Raw genomic sequence first — 16,306 nt, 5'->3', positions numbered from 1 at the left:
AAATGCCTAAAGCAAAGAAATGCCTAATTCCTCTAACTCACTTGGTGTGTAAAACACAAAAGTTTGTGGGTAGAGGGAGAAGGGTTTTCCTTTATAAAAATGACTCTGTTGGGCTGGGCACGGTGGCTCACGCCTGTAATCCCAGCACTTTGGGAGGCCAAGGTGGGTGGATCACCTGAGGTCAGGAGTTCGAGACCAGCCTGTCCAACACGGTGAAAACCCATCTCTACTAAAAATACAAAAATTAGCTGGACGTGGTAGCAGGCACCTGTAATCCCAGCTATTCGGGAGGCTGAGGTAGGAGAATTGCTTGAACCCAGGAGGCAGAGGTTGCAGTGAGCCAAGATCGTGCCGTTGCACTCCAGCCTGGGCGACAGAGCCAGATTCCACCTCAAAACAATAAAAATGAAAATAAAAATGACTCTGTTGCTTGGAGCCTAAGACAACCCTTAGAGAATCAAGCATCGTGGTAACAGTGGAGTTGAATTCCCCACCATGCAATGCAAAGCACTTATCACTCTCACGTATAACTCTTTAATTCAAGTCAGTGGCTCCTTCTTTCTTCCCTTCTCACATGCCTGCAGGAGGTGATGGAGACAGTTTGTTAACACATGGCACCATTGCATTGGTGATAAAATGAAAAATAGGGAGGTTACTGAATTCCAGCATTGTTTCTTAATGTATGTTTAGGCAACATATAAAAAATAATTAGCATGTGTGATCTTTGAAAGGAAACTCAACTGAAAAGTTCATGGAATAATTTTTCTTCATGGAACTTCCAGGAAGCCCTGGGATTGGTTGACTAATCAACCACTGAAGCTTCTAAAACTTCAATGTGGGCACAAATCACCTGGGGAATTTGTTGAAATGCAGATTCTGATTCACTGGTCTAAGGTGGGCCCGAGAATTTGTGTTTCTGACAAGTTGCCCAGTGAGGCCAATGCTGTTCTATAGAACACTCATGAAGTTGCTAGGGGTAAGATTGTGCCAGAATAAAGCAGACTTTTTATTTGCCTTACCCAGTGGATTTTCTTAATTTTTTTCTTACTAATACATAATAGTTTTACATATTTAGGGGATACATGTGATACTTTGATATTTGCATATGATGTGTGATGATCAAGTCAGGGTAACTGGTATATCATCACCTCACATATTTATCATTTCATTGTGCTAGGAATATTCTAAATCTTCTCTTTGAGCTAATTTGAAATTAATACTTAAATATTATACATGAATTACAATTTATATTTTGGCTATCACCACCACTCTTTGCCTTAAATGGAAAGGATACATTTTCTATAATATCTGTATCTAGAAAATACAGTTTCTGGAAGCTTAAATACCATTCCCCCATTATCTTCCACTATAAAATGATGCTTATATTACTGGATAATAAAATCTCATAATAAAGTTAATAAACACTTAAGAAGAAGATAAAATTTAGAGTCAGATAGTTAAGGGTAAAATGCTAATTACCTGGGAAGCAAAAAATAAACCTAGGCATAAATAAAAAAGTACTGAAGTAAAAAACTATAAGCAAATTCCAGTGTCTGTCTCATGTGAAGTGATAGAAGATGAGTTTGCACAGAGCAATGATGAATGTTTTGATTATCTTGATTTCACTGTTTGCCCATTTCAGATGTATTTTCCCATTAAGTTTCACACCCCAGCTAATTTCTGTGGTCTTCTCCGGCATCTTTGCTGTTGTGTGTTGTGTGCCCATACTAGCATGTTGTGCATCTTGGAGGCAGGTTGTGTGTAATCTAAAATCTGAGGTTTGGGCTGTCTTGGCTCTGCTTAGTGATGACAGTGGGGCAAGTCTACCCAGCAAGATACACACAGAGAAAAGAAGATCATCCTTCCATAGCTTCAAGACACCTTGAGAGGAATGTGTGAACGTGTGTGAACTCCTGCAGGATCAGTGAGGATCTTAGCATGCAGGTGGGAACAGTGACAAGAAAACTATGGTCACTAGGTGTTTGCATTGGCCTCATCCTCCACTTAGCTGACCCAGCTAAAGATGAGACCAAGGAGAAGCCACTGGAAATGGACTCCACAGCAGACACCGACCCTCTGGGGACTCAAAATCCAAAAGACCCACCTTGCAAAAAGAGATAGATTAGAAAGTTTGATTTACTTGACTTACTTTACGAAGTGCTATTAAGCTCTTCAGTCCATTCATTACTTAAGAAATTTTATCTACTGTGTGCTGAGTGCTCGCCTTGGTGGGGAGAATTTCAAAGGTGATATGGCTGTGATCCTACTATAAAGGATAGCAGGATCTGTCCCAAGTGATACTCCTGGAATGAAATCTCTTAGAAGACAACCTGCCAGAGTAGAAACAGGTATAAAGTGCAGTGACACCACCAGAAAGGGTGAAAAGACCATTCTAAATACCTCTAATTTCTTATTTTAAATTCTAAAATGTCCCTTAATTTATAATATCTCTATGTACTGGGCCTCATTTATTCTTGGATTGGCTTGGCTGAACCCAATTGTCACCTTATTTCTGAACCCTTTGTTGATCTCTCCAATAGAATAAATTCTCCCTTTTCTAGCTTCCCTTTATTTTTTAGGCCAGTGAGAATATCTTTTAGAGGTGACTAGTGTAATATTTGCTATGTATACGCCTTTCTGCCTGGACACTAAACTACCTGAGAACAAGCTCTTTGACTTATATGCTCTGAACTAGCAGAGTGCCCAGGACATAATAAATGTGCAATTAATACATGAATGTTTGTTGAATTGAATTTGAGAATCGCCCAAATTCAAGGCAGAGATGAATGGCTTAGGATACCCAGGGTCTTAGATTTGCTGTTTTCTCTTATCAAACTTTATGAACCAAGAAGAAGAAAAAATAAACCATACAATACAAAAATAAATGATTTTGGCCAAGTGCAGTGGCTCACGCCTATAATTCCAGCACTTTGGAAGGCCAAGGTGGGCAGATCACTTGAGCCCAGGAGTTTGAGACCAGTCTGGGAAACATGGTGAAACCCTGTCTCTACAACAAAATATAAAAAACTAGCCAAATGTGGTGGCATGCACCTGTGGTCCCAGCTACTCAGGAGGTTGAGGTGGGAGGATCACCTGAGCCTGGGAAGTCAAGGCTGCAGTGAGCCGTATTCATGCCACTGCACTCCAGCCTGGGCAACAGAGCAAGATCCTTTCTCTAAATAAATAAATATTTAAAATTAAAAAATGATTTTTCATGAACTATTAGAACTGTAAGGAAGCTTTGATCAGACCATGGTTTATTAAGTTTTATAATTTTAAAGAGATAAATACAAACTTGAAAAATTTGAATAATTTACTATAGATTTCCCCAAGATTCTTCCTGTGAGAAGGGACATCATCCTTTGGAGAGAACTTAACTTTATTCCATTTTAATAATGTAGATTCGTCTCTGGGCCAGGTCTAGACGATCTCTAGGGGAGTCAGAGAAAAGTGAAATCAGTCATTGTGAGACATTTCATCTACATTATGTAATAATTAGCTGTTGAAAATCCTGGGTTGCTTTTTTTTAGCTTTGTATTCCTTTCCAGATATTTAGTGAACATTAATATCTATCTTTTATACCTAACAAAAAAACCCCTCAAATTCCAGATTAACTGGAATCTCATCTATTTCCAGGATGGAGCTAGCTATCTGTCATTCCGAGGAAAGATTACCAAAAAGGGGGCAGAAAACTAAACTCATGACCAAAAATGATTGCTTCGTCTGGAGGAAAGTGTTGAATTAGATACTTTGAGATGAAATAAGGATTTTTTAAATTATGAGATTTGATTTCTCTTCTTTATCAAGTTGTAAACAAATAGATAACATTTTATATAATACTATTTTGTCCCAAGAATATTTGATGGCAATTCTTTCTCTTTCTAACCAGTATCCTGAATGGAAATTTTAACTACTAAGATAAATCTAAGAGTTTTAAATTATATTTCTTCACTAGCTGAGGATAGAAGTAAATGGAGTAACTTTTACCTAATGTTTTGAGGCACAGTTTTTGTTTGTTTGTTTGTTTTAATTTAGGGAATGTAGCAATGGCTATGACACTTAAATATAACCTGAGATCCAGATATCTTAGATTATATACCATTGACTTGATGACTGGTTTTAATCAAATTACATAAGTTGTTCTTACTTTTCTACCTCATCAATAAATATAGTGGTTAATGTGCCCTGTTTTAACTTAGAAAGAGATCATGAAAATGTATCAGTATTTGCAGATTGAAATTTATCTCCAATCTTGGGATAAAACATATCCAAATTTAAAGATTTTAAGGAATTGCAAAAAAAAAAGAGAAAGGCTATATAAATTCACTGCCAAATAAGGGGACAAATATATGCACCAAAAGGATTTTTTTAAAAAAGAGAACCTCTGAGCACTGAAGTGTTCAAGGAAGGCTTTTAAGAAGATGGGAGTTGAGGTGAACATTAGTGTTTACATAGAATTTAGACAGATAAGAGAGAAAAGCTGCACTATAGGGGGTCTTTATATTTGGACAATAGCAGGAAAAAAAGGCTTCTGCTATGGATTTTGAGACACCGGGTATACTAATTTTGCAGAAGGAATGAGGAAATATAAGGAAATAGGCAAAGAGAAGTTTGGGGAAGTGGTTGAAAACAAAATCTTGAATTCCAGACTAATGAGGTTAAAAGTATTCTGTGACTAAAAGAGAAATCATTGAAGGTTCTTTTAAGAACAGAAGTGGGAGAGTGTGTGTCTTGAAGGGGGTGTTAAGAGGTTAATTTGGTTATTGCGTTAACTGTGTTCAGGATAATTAAAGGGAGAGAGGCTTTAGTAGATAAACCAGCCAGAAGACTATTTCAGAAATCCAGATATAAAATAAAGCAGACAAATCTAAAGTGATAGCCAGGAAATTATGAGGACAGAGGGAGAGATGTTTTTAAAAATCACATGAAACAAATAGCTTTCAAGCATAAGAAAAGGATGCTTGTTCATTGTATGGGAAATGCAAATTAAAACTGTGAGAGGCCCGGCGCAGTGGCTCATGCCTGGCGCAGTGGCTCATGCCTGTAATCCCAGCACTTTGTACTTTGTGAGGCCGAGGGGGGCAGATCACTTGAGTTCAGGAGTTTGAGACCATCCTGGCCAACATGGTGAAACCCCTGTCTCTACTAAAAACACAAAAATTAGCTGAACATGATGGCGCACACCTGTAGTCCCAACTACTTGGGAGGCTGAGGCAGGAGAATCGCTTGAACCCAGGAGACAGAAGTTGCAGTGAGCCGAGATTGCACCACGGCACTCCACCCTGGGCGACAGAGTGAGATTCCGTCTCAAAAAAAAAAAAAAAAAAAAAAAAAACTACCGTGAGATACCATTTCTAATTTATCAGACTGGCAAAAATTCAAAAGCTTACACGTTCTATAGGCAAGGTTGTAGGAAAGCAAACACCACTGTTATTGCCTCCTGGTGGGAATACAAAATGGTACAATGGCTGTTGAAGGAAATTTGGCAGTGTAACACAAATCCATATGCATTTACCCTTTCACCCCACAACACCCCTTCTAGGAATTTACCCTGGTGACATACATCCTCAGATTCAAAACAGCATATTCACCATGCTATTTATTGTGGTGTTACTTGTGGTAGTAAACTATCAGAAACAACCTAAATGCTTGTCCATGGAAGACTGGTTGAATGAATGGGGTACATATACACAATACAGCACTCTGCAGCTACCCAAAGAGCAAAGATGATCTGTATGAACTGATGGTGATTTCATGACACACCGTTACACGGAAGGCAAGGTGCAAAAGTACACATAGTATGCTACTGTTACCGGGGGTCCTTGCTCCCAGAGCTCCTAAGATGGTGGCGGGCCGCTTCCAAAATGAGGGCAGGCCGCTTCCAAAATGGTGGCAAGCCTCATGTTCTCTGACCTGGGGTTCTTGGCCTCACGGATTCCAAGGAATGGAATCTTGGGCCATGAGGTGAGTGTTATAGCTCTATTAGAAGCTCTGGGTCGCAGAAGAGAACCGCGGAACCCAGTGACTAGTGTCCAGCTCGATTAGGATGAACCTAGGCACTTAGCCGTGCAGGAACAATGGCAAGCCTTTAGCCAGATCAGGAGTGGAAATGGGCACCTTGCTGGATCAGGAGCACAGAGGACACCCTGCCTGATCTGGAGGGATGGAAGTCAGCGGCAGGTCTGCGACAGCGGCAAACAGCAGTGGTGGACGCGGGCGAAACCTCAGCTTGAGCCGTAACAAACACGGACCAGAAGAGAGTGCAGTTGCAAGATTTAATAGAGTGAAATAGAGTGGAAACAGAGCTCCCATACAAAGGGAGGGGACCCAAAGAGGGTAGCCGTTGCTGGCTCGAATGCCTGGGTTTATATCCGGATCATTGTCCCTCCCACTGTGCTCTCAGGGGATAGATGATTGGCTATTTCTTTACCTCCTGTTTTTGCCTAATTAGCATTTTAGTGAGCTCTCTGATTGGTCGGGTGTGAGCTAAGTTGCAATCCCCATGTTTAAAGGTGGATGAAGTCATCTTCCCAGCTAGGCTTAGGGATTCTTAGTCGGCCTAGGAAATCCAGCTAGTCCTGTCTCTCACTACCTTTGTGGTAAGAAAATGGTAAGATAAAATATTTACATTTTTATTTACTTTTGCAAAGAGAAAAAAGATAACTTAGAAACTAACGGAAGTGGTTACCTATAGAGAAAGGTAAAGGAGATGGGCAGGACTTCACTAGCTGTATCTTTTTATTTTTTAACCTTTTTTTTTTTTTGAGACAGAGTCTCGCCCTGTCGCCCAGGCTGGAGTGCAATGGCACGATCTTGGCTCACTGCAACCTCCACCTCCCAGGTTCAAGCAATTCTCCTGCCTCAGCCTCCCAAGTAGCTGGGATTACAGGCACCTGTCACCACACCAGACTAATTTTTTGTATTTTTAGTAGAGACGGGGTTTCACCGTATTGGTTGGCCAGGCTGGTCTTGAACTCCTGACCTCATGATCCGCCAGCCTCAGCCTCCCAAATTGCTGGGACTACAGGCATGAGCCACTGCTCCCAAACTTAATCTTTTTTTTTTTTAATTTTTTTTTAACAGATGGGGTCGCACTATATTGACCAGGCTGGTCTTGAACTCCTGGCCTCAAGCAATCCTCCCATTTCGGCCTCACAAAGTGCTAGGATTACGGGCATGATCTACCGCACCCAACCTTTAGCTGTATCTTTTTAGTTTTGATTTGAACCAGATAAATATTTTACATATTCATAACAAATGACATAGTAAGTAGTGTGAATGGACTCCCGCTAGCCAAATGTAGGACAATTAGAGCACTTTTTTAAAATGGGTGATAATTCCACCTCAATTGGTATTTTAAATCCATGCATCAATAGTGAAGAAAAAGGAAGAGAGAGGGGAATAGAATAAAAGGGAAAGTTCTTCTTTACAGAAAAAGTTCAGCTGTCATGTATTTCAGGAAAGAATTAGGAAATCATCATTTTGCATCCCCTAGTATATGAACCCAAAGGAGAATCATCAAATCATAAGTAGATTTAAACACACTGGGTGGAAAATTGCTATGGAACAAGATCATCACACAGATTCAAAGTACTACCACAATTAATAGTTAATTACAATGAAGAGATTTTTGCTGGTTACCAACTTAAACAAGTTATTATACATAACATCATTATTATCAGTTCCATAAACCTGACATCATATGTCTCCTGATGTGATACTCAAGTAGATAATATCAGCTCATATTCTTTTTGTTTTGTTGTTTTGTTTTGAGACAGGGTCCCCCTGTCATCCAGGTTTGAGTGCGGTGGCTTGATCATGGCTCCTGAGCTCAAGTGATCCTCCCACCTCAGACTCCCAAGTTCCTGGGACTACAGGCATGCACTATTAGCCTGGACTAATTTATTTTTTGTAGAGATGGGGTCTAGCTATGTTGCCCAGGCTAGTCTCAAATTCCTGGCCTCAAGCAATCCTCCCACCTTGGCCTCCCAAAGCACTGGGATTACAGGTGTGAGCCACTGTACCCAGCCCTCACCTCGTATTCTTGACAAAAGTGTCTAGATCACTAATTTTCAACTGGAGGCAATTATGCTCCATGAAACACTTGTCAATATTTCAGACAGTTTTGATTGTCGTGACTGGAAGGTTGTTACTTGCATCTGGTGGATAGAGGTTGAGGATACTACTAAATATTCTATGATGCACAGGACTGCTCCCCCACAACAAAGAAATACCTAGTCCAAAATGTCAATAATGCTGAGGTCAAGAAAAATCTTATTTAGCCTCAAGATAATCACAAGATAAATCAAGAATGTGGGGTATCTATAAGACAATTGACCTGTACTTGGAAAGAAAATTCAATATTTTGAGGGAAAAGTGAAAATTAGGGAATTAAGAATAAAGAGATAAAACAATCAAGAAAATGCACAAGTATTTTTATTTTTATTTTTATTTTGAGACCATGCTCTATGTCTGAAGTGCTCTGTCAGCAGAAAGGACTTAGAAGCTACAATACCCCAGCAGCAGTAAACACAAGTGCCTTGATTGTGGTTTCTAATACCATTCTCCAATAAACAATACCAAGACTCCTTAGAGAATTGGCTGATTTGGGGACTGGGACAGGAAATAAACAGGATGAGCCTGCAGCATCTTGTAATGACAGAATGTAGGAGGATAGAAAGGGGTATAGCTCAGAGGTAAAGCATTTGACTGCAGAAAGTAAGGAGGTGCTAAAAGGAAAAAATCCACAATGATGGAAATATGTCAAAGGGACACAAAAGCCAACTGAAGAGCTCTCACTGGCCTAAGCTGGAACAATTTGGGCAATAATATAGATAGAATATGGTATTAGATTATAACCCAAAGAATAAAATAAGTATCCATGAGTTCATACAAATATAAATAAATGGTGGATAAGTAAATAGGAAGGAGGAGACAAATCTTTCATGCAAAAGAATACCAAATAACTTATTTAAATATTCCTCTTTTAAGAAAGTGAAGGCCAGGCACGGTGGCTCACACCTGTAATCCCAGCACTTTAGGAGGCTGAGGCAGGCAGATCATAAGGTCAAGAGATCAAGACCATCCTGGCCAACATGGTGAAACCCTGTCTCTAAAAATACAAAAGTTAGCTGGGCGTGGTGGTGCGTGCTTGTAGTCCCAGCTACTCAGGAGGCTGAGCCAGGAGAATCACTTGAACCTGGGAGGCAGAGGTTGCAGTGAGCCGAGATGGCACCGCTGCTCTCTAGCCTGGCGACAGAGTGAGACTCTGTCTCAAAAAAAGAAAGAAAGAAAGAAAGTGGAGCATCACTCCCTACTACTTCTTAACTGTGACTTTCTTCCAAGAGCACAGTATGGAAAGGGCAGGGGCAGAAGGACTTTACAGTGTAGAAAGCTGACAAACACTACGTCATACATGTGATTAAGGGAAACATTTGAATGTACTTTTGATACAATGTAATGAGAACCACTTTACCTCTGCAGTCTTTCTGCCAAAAAACCATGACCCCAGTCTAGTAGTGAAGAAAATATCAGACAGATCCCAATGGAGAGACATTTTGTAAAATACCCGATTAATACTCAAAACTGTCCAGTTCATTAAACAAGTCAAGTCTGAGAAACTGCCACAGCCAAAAGGAGCCTAAGGAGATATGATGGGTAAATGCAATGTGGCATCTCGGGTGGGATTCTGAAACAGAGAAAAGACTCTAGGTAAAAACTAAAGAAAGCTGAATAAATTACGGACTTTACGTTAGTAATAACCACATTATGATAAAAGTAAAGGGCATGATAGAGCTATTTGGGGTTTTAGAAATGTCCTATATCTTGATTGTTGGAGTGATTGCATGACTATAAGCATTTGTCAAAATGTATAGAACTGTACACATAAAAAGGGCAAATGTTACCCTATGAAAATTGTATTTCAATCAATTTGACTTGAAAAGTAGTCCAAGCACAATAGGCTCAGACCTGTAATCCCAGCACTTTGGGAGGCCAAGACATGAGGATGGCTTCAGACCAGGAGTTCGAGACCAGCCTGGGCAACATAGCCAGACACCATTTGTACACAAAATTTAAAAATGGTCAGGGTGTGGTGTGCACGGCTCTAGTTCTAGCTGCTTGGGATACTGAGGTGGGAGGAACACTTAAGCCCAGGAGTTCAAAGCTGCAGTGAGCTATGATCACACCACTGCACTCTAGCCGGGGTGACTGAGTTAGACCCCATCTCTAAAGAAAGAAAGAAAAAGAAAAAAAAAGAAAAGTAGTTCAACATTAGAATGATTCCATTAATATTCTCTTTGCTGATTCTGTATAATATAGTAACTGAATTACTAGCATTTATTGAATACTTACTAATGTGCCAGGTGCTATACTAAGTTTTTTAAGTATATTACCTGACCTAACTCTATGGAATAGATAGAATAATTATTGTTTTCATTTTTCAGCTGAAGACATAAAGGTCAGAACATTTAGAAATGTGGATAAGTTCACTAGGCTGGTAACTAGTAGAATCAGGACTTGACTCTGAATAGCCCAAGACCAAAACTCATGTATTTTATTACATTCTAATCATACCAGCTAATGTTCTTCCCTTCTGATTCTAGAGCAGGATATTATGCTTTCTTGCAATAAAAAAAAATAAAAAAGGCCAGGTTCGGTGGCTCACGCCTGTAATCCCAGCACTTTGGGAGGCCGAGGTGGGTGGATCACGAGGTCAGGAGATCGAGACCATCCTTGCTAACGCGGTGAAACCCCGTCTCTACTAAAAATACAAAAAATTAGCTGGGCATGGTGGCAGGTGCCTGTAGTCCCAGCTACTCCGGAGGCTGAGGCAGGAGAATGGCGTGAACCCAGGAGGTGGAGCTTGCAGGGAGCCGCGATCACACGCCACTGCACTCCAGCCTGCGTGACAGAAGTGAGACTCTGTCTCAGAAAAAAATAATAATAATAATTTTTAAAAAATAAGACAAAAGAAAGCCTTCTTTTCTACCCCTTTCCTCAGTCCTTCATACTAAAGTCATCATATTTAGTTTTGGCTACAGCTTCATGCCCAATGACATAACTGACTCAACCAGTCAAACAGTGACACTGTTCTTCATAGTCATACAAATTAATTTGGGTTCACTGCTCATCCAGAGCTGTCAGCCTTCAGGGCCTACATCTGGAAGGTTCTGAGATGGGATTGAGCACACAGGGGAGAGCTCTACAGCAGCAAGACTGAGAGAGTCAGTGAGCATATTTTCAGTTAGCCCCGGCATCCTCCCCACCACTTTACCTTCCTTCAGTTTCGTTTACCTTACAAAGGACCTTCTTACTCTATGGGAAAGTGGGTTCTATTATAAGTGTGTGATTGGCAGGAGACACCCTAACCCTTTTCATCTCAACCTACATTAAATTCAAGCTTCAAATCTAGGACTTAGAGAACCAACCTCATTTACTCTTACTACTCCATCTTGCCATAAGAAGTGAGACCCTAGTTCATAGAAAAAGTATTGGCGATATGGAAGACATGAAGTTCACTCTTTAATTTGCTAATGCAGCAGATGTGCAAGGTTTTCAAATTAAATACTGTGGATATTGATTGCTATTTATTTCGCTTTTACTCAGATCTCTCACTGGAACATTTCCACATACTTTCAGAGGCACAAAAACGTTGTCAAACCATTTTGGTACCTTCCAAACCAAATATATTGCAGAATAAAATATATACTAGCAGTGTGTCTCCTTTAAATTGGAAGGAAGTGGCTGATTGTAAAACTGCTACTCAGCATTCATAAAGCGTCGTCTTTTCAGGGACCTAGTGCATCATCCACTGTGTAGCCAACCTTAGTGCATGACCCAGGGAATTACTGACCATCGTCTCTATGGGCAGATGGGGAAGGGACATTCAGGATGCTGCTTCTTCTTTTTTTTTTAAGGCCAAACACAGAGCCAGCTTCAGAGGAAGGTTTAGAATATAAACGCAATGTCAATAGTTTTCTGAAGATAAGAGAAACAAGTTCTATTAGACAGTTCTGTCTTTAAAAAAATTATAAACTGATTGTTTCTACTTTTTATTCATTAGAGCCTCCCTGCCCCCTCATTGTCTAAATGATACCTCATTTCACAGGTGGGCACTAAGAAGACATAAAACCTTTAAAAGAGAGAGCACAAAGTTGTTCTGAAGGGACATTGTGCAGTTTCATTGTCCCTTACTCATCCTGGCTTTCTTCATTTGGCTCATATTTATTGTGTACTTTTGTGCTTTCTGCTTTCCTATCACTTGTTCTGTTTATTCCACATATAATAGGACTGTATAGCCTAACATTTATCAAGCATTACCAGGCTATACACTTAATGTACATGATGAGTTTTCACATCTGCAACCCAACAATTTTTACATATGGGGAAACTGAGGGTTAGAGAAATGTTGAAATGTGACCAATTTTATGCATATGGGAAATGACAGAGTAGTTCAGAAGCAGTTTGTTTGGAGCAACCTTATGCATAACTTTGCTCCCTGTCTTCACAAAGTAAGTATTTGGCTTAGAAGCTCTTTGTTATAAGTAAACACTAGGATACACAGGGTTGTATTTCTCAAATCTCAGCGACTTCAAACAACACAAGTTTGTTTCTCTCTCATGCTACATCTTCATCATGGGTGAGCTGAGAACTCTGCTCTGCGTGATCCTTAATCCAGGACCAGGTTGATAGAGTAGCCACTATCTTGCCATGGCAGAGGCAAAGCAGACACTGGCTCTTAGAGGTTTCTCCAGGATGTGGCACTTGTACCTCCTGCTTACGTATTTTTGGCTAAAGCAAGTTACATGATTATGCCTGGGATCAAGAGTGTGGGGAGGTGCAATCTTACCACGTGCCTGCAGAAAAGAGAGAAAATAATGATTGTGTGTAATGGTGACAGTCTAATGGGGGAATGACTATTGGTCATGGGACTGTTGCTGGCATATTCTGAGCTTTCACATTGTGTGTTTGTACATGAAATAGTCCCAAATGTGTGCTCAAAATGCTTTAATAAATGATTTCTCTTCCATGCATCTGAACTTATCCATTGTCTTACCTTGGAAATGTCTAACTTTTTTCTCCTCTCAAAGCAACTATTTTGAAGAAGTCACCATTTAAAAAAAAAAAAAAAAAGATGAAATTTCCCCAAGTATTCTGTTATCTCACTTCTTTTATCTCTGGCAACTGATGAGTCAAGAAGAGGACCAGTGGTCAATGCCTTATAGTCAATAGGTAGGCTGTCAGCTAAAAGGAACTTGACCCTTCTTTACTGTCATTTTTCAAATGCCTACTGTGAGAATAGCAAGTGCTGCTGTCTCTTGCCTTTGTTTGCTGCCTAAAAAATGTATTAGCACATATAAGACACGTCTTGGGAATCTGAACAGCATCTCTCAGTTTTTGAGTTAGATTCAAGAAACATTTCCTGAGCATCTACATCCGACTAGGCATGGGGATATAAAGATGAATAAAACTTGTTCTTTGCTCCTAAGTGGCTCACATGCAAATGCGATAGGCCAGAGGTTCTCAGCTCTGGGTACACATTAGGATCCTGGGGAGCTGTAAAATGCAGGTACTGATACCTCCTCCCAATGTTTCTGATTTAATTAGTCTGGAGTGAGATGTGAGCATCAGTATTTTTTAAAAACGTCCTGGCCAGGCATGGTGGCTCATGCCTGTAATCCGAACACCTTGGGAGACTGAGGCGGGTGGATCGCTTGAGGCCAGGAGTTTGAGATCAGCCTGGGCAACATGGTGAAACCCCATCTCTACTAAAAATACAAAAATTAATTGAGTGTGGTGGCACAGACCTGTAGTCCCAGCTATTAGGGAGGCTGAGGTGGGATGATTGCCTGAGCCCAGGAAATTGAGGTTTCAGTGAGCTGTGATCATGCCACTGCACTCCAGCCTGGGCAACAGAATGAGACTCTCTCTCAAAAAAATAAAAATAATAATTTAAAAAAACTCCCTGACTAATTCTAACTCTGTGCAATCAGAGTTGAAAGCCACTGATGAAGATAGATATAGAAACAGATAACTTCAACATCTGTTGAAGATGCTGTGTTGAGAATGGAAGCTGAAACAGAGGCAGATACATTATATTAGAATGTATTGTTCAGCTAGGTGGACATTTTACAAACATGACCTCTAATCTTCAATGTAATTCTCTCTGCTCAAAATCTTTATGATAGGCTAGGCTCAGTGGCTTACACCTATAATCCCAGCACTTTGGGTGGTCAAGGTGGCAGGTGAGGGGAATCACTTGAAGTCAGGAGTTCAAAACCAGCCTGGCCAACACAGCAAGGCCCCATTTCTACAAATACAATTTTTTTTTCAGTTAGCCTGGTGTGGTGACGCGCACCCATAGTCCCAGCTACTTAGAAGGCTGAGGCAGGAGGATTGGTTGATCCTGGGAGGCTGAGGCTGCAGTGAACTATGATGGCACCATGGCACTCTAGCATGGGTAATGGAGCAAGATCCTGTCTCAAAAAGAAGAAAAAAATTCCTTATCCTCATTTTATAGATGAGAAAACCAATGCCCAGGGAGCTTATGTCATTTGCCCAAAGTTACACAGCTAGCAAGTGTTAGAGCCAAATTCAAACTTAGGACTGTCTGGCTCCAAACCCACAGACCAACCAAATAGTTGCTGTTTTTCCAAAGTAGACTGCACTCATACACTGTTTTCCTAAAGAACATAAACGAAAGTTGTGCAAAGGTCGGTCTGCTGCATTTGTTTCATTCTTGATTACATTCTCTGTTCTTTAGTTGTGTCTCCTGACATTTCCTTTGCTCCTTCTCCAACATTCAAGCTCACATTCTTAGAGTTATGGGGGAGAAGAACATAGTGGCGAGGTATCTTAAGTTCAATTCTAGAGCAATTAGCTCATCATCTTGGCTCTTCATGCTATTACGCTATTTCCCCCGGAGCCGGGTATAATCAAAGTTCCTCCTACTTGTTGTGTAACTGACCTGCGAAGTTGAGCTGTGAGCCAAGTCTGTCTGGATCACGTAAGCTTGCAGAGAGAGCTGAGCCAAGTACTTCCAAAACAAACCTCGTTAAACAAAAGCGGAGTGTGGTTGAGCCGGACACACAGGGTGGAGGGTTCAGAAGACCGTCTGCCAGTCTTGAAAGCAATGTAGGGTCTGTGACATTAAACGCCCAAGGGCAATTGAGCTGGAGGGATGGATTCACCTTTACAGATGAATCCGGAAGCCAGCGAGAATGATTCTGCATGATTAGGAATAATAACCTGGAAAACCATTGCCAAATTACTTCCTTTTAGTGAAATATCTTCGATTTTTCTGAAATCTTTAGGTAATCAAGACCCAGCTCATGTCTGTTCATTAAGCTTAAAGAAAAATAAAAATGAGTCTGGCAGTAGCGACTAGAACTTCAGATGGTTAGGTCTCATTTCGTTTTGCAGGAGTGTGGAAAATTGAGTCAGAAATCTTAGTCTCTATTCATCTCCATCCTTCCCCCAACACAGTGAAAATCCTGGGCAAGCCCTATACATTTTTTGTTTCTTAATTCTATCCTGTTTTATAAAGGAAGGCATCATATAAATTGCCTTCCTTGTACCTCCTAATAGGTCCCTAGAGATTATGATGAAAACTAGAAAGGTGTTCATATCTTGAGTTCTTCGAGAGGAACCAAGAGGCTCTATTGTGAATATCAAAACAAAATTTAATTTGCTTTCTCTCCACGCTCACCCTTTTTCTAAGAAGCCTGTTGGTGTATCTGAAGCCACATGTCTGACATGCACCACTGTGTCACAGCACTTAGCACAGTGCCTGTCAACAGGGAGGCACTCAGTAACTATCTGTGACTTCTGTGCCTGTTATTAGCTGTCCTCATCTCACCCCCAAACTCTCCATCTCCCTATGCCACAACCGAACTGCTATTTCATAGTCCTTTACCAGATGGTAGGAAGAGCTTCAAGCTCCATTGGTTGAGGAGAAAAAAAAATTGATTTAAGTCACAGAGCAGACACCAGAATAGAGAGATGCCGTGTGTGGATGAGGCAGGAGCATCTGCATGTTGATACCCAGCTGCTCAACAGGCTTGTCTCCAACTGAGAGTTGGGCCAACGATGAGTGTCAGTAAATTGCCTCTGCACCTCTAGAGCCTGAAATTCCTGCTTTCCAAAAGTCAACAGGAGGGCAATTTGGTAGGCGTCCAGACTCATCCTTTCCACAAAGTCTCTCTGCACCTCCCACCATGGAAAATTTGGCTCCAGTCCTCCCCGCAGCCTCCAGTTCAGCTTCCAGCACAGTGGGCCAGCCGGGGCCGTCAGAAGCAGAACAGGG

The 16,306-nt window shown here is 40.8% G+C and overlaps 1 protein-coding gene across 2 annotated transcripts in view; it reads left to right on the top strand.

Moving 5' to 3' along the window:
- Positions 1-16,306, top strand: part of PCSK5 (proprotein convertase subtilisin/kexin type 5) — a 471,035-nt gene that overhangs the window by 355,676 nt on the left and 99,053 nt on the right. The window lies entirely within an intron of this gene.

Source organism: Symphalangus syndactylus, chromosome 3, assembly GCF_028878055.3.
Source record: "Symphalangus syndactylus isolate Jambi chromosome 3, NHGRI_mSymSyn1-v2.1_pri, whole genome shotgun sequence".
In the NCBI taxonomy this organism is placed as follows: Eukaryota; Metazoa; Chordata; class Mammalia; order Primates; family Hylobatidae; genus Symphalangus; species Symphalangus syndactylus.
This window is presented reverse-complemented; position numbering and strand designations above follow the sequence as displayed.